A 1,385-nucleotide genomic window follows, 5' to 3' on the forward strand; every position below is an offset into this window, starting at 1 on the left:
CCTGAATACGTTAGCAAGAGAAGTATTGCCTTTAAAAAAAATTATGCAAATCTTCATATTTTCCTTGACCTTCCTATGGCTTAGAATGTGTGGTTTGATATTTTTATTACGAATGTTTTCTTCTTAGAATTAAATGAATTTTACTTTTATGCTATACTACAGAAAGTATTGTCAGCTAATTTAACATCACATGTTAACCTTGTGTTCATTAATTCTCTGCTTATAAAAGTCTGAAGGACATACATTATGAGGCCAAGTGCATTAGCTAGCATGGTCCTGGTATGTGTGAGCAAACACATTATGCCATTATTATAGCCATAGTTGCTATACATTTGTTTCTGGGCTGTCAGCATACACTTAAATGGGTAGTTGTTGCAGAAGTTGTCTTTCTCCTTGACTTTGATTCCAGCAGCTCAGGTATTCAAGTACAATTATGCTGGGAGGTTTGAGATTTCATTTTGTCTTTTGACAGTTCTCTTTGGGACTTATTAACTACTCTGATCTTTTTGATCTCCAAAGTGTGTGGCTAGCCTTACTCCAAAAAATTAACAACATATTGATAATGTTTATCCTTCTATGCTTTAAAGTTTTTATTAAATTATTTGAAACAGTTTAATGTTATGCTTAAATGGTAAGTGCAGTACTACGTACTAATTTCTCTATTTAAGGTAGAGGCAACCCCTAATTAAGAGATTGTATTGTACAGATTTGTGTTCTCAAATACGTACCACTGCATACATAAAATAGAAACAATGTTATAAATGCTAGTTAAGTTCCCAGGCTAACCCACAGAGACATTTCTAACATCATGTTGCTGACTTCTGATACTAACAATACTCAAAAAACCAAACCCACTGCCCTGGAGTCGATTCTGATGCATATTGACCCAATAGGGTTTCCAAGGCTATAAATCTCAGTGGAAGGAGACAGCCACATCTTCCTCTCATGGAGCCGCTGGTAGTTTCAAACCACCAACCTTTTGGTTAGCAGTCAGTCTCTTCAACCACTGCGCCACCAGGGCTCATGGTACTGACTTTAAATTCTGAGGCCTGAGAACAGGGCAGTACAGGACAGACTAGGAGGAAGAGAAGAGCTTTCTTCCTTTGCTAGCTACTGATGTGTGAATGTCAGTAAGGCTTTAGCTTAGAGTTATTTGCAATTTTAAATTGAAAAAATTTAAACTCTAAAGAATCATTGGTAGAATTTCAGCCAATGTGATTTAAACATTGAGGGGAGGAATATTTTTGCCCTGGGCTCAGTTCAGTTTTACAAATCCCTAAATTCAATTTAACTACTATTTAGTGATGGTTTTTAATTACAACTTCTTTCTTTCCTCATTTGAATCTACATATTCTCTAAATGCTAAGCTTTTACACAGTTAAATT

The sequence above is a fragment of the Trichechus manatus genome, unplaced genomic scaffold (genome assembly GCF_000243295.1).
Source record: "Trichechus manatus latirostris isolate Lorelei unplaced genomic scaffold, TriManLat1.0 scaffold00010, whole genome shotgun sequence".
Taxonomy (NCBI): Eukaryota; Metazoa; Chordata; class Mammalia; order Sirenia; family Trichechidae; genus Trichechus; species Trichechus manatus.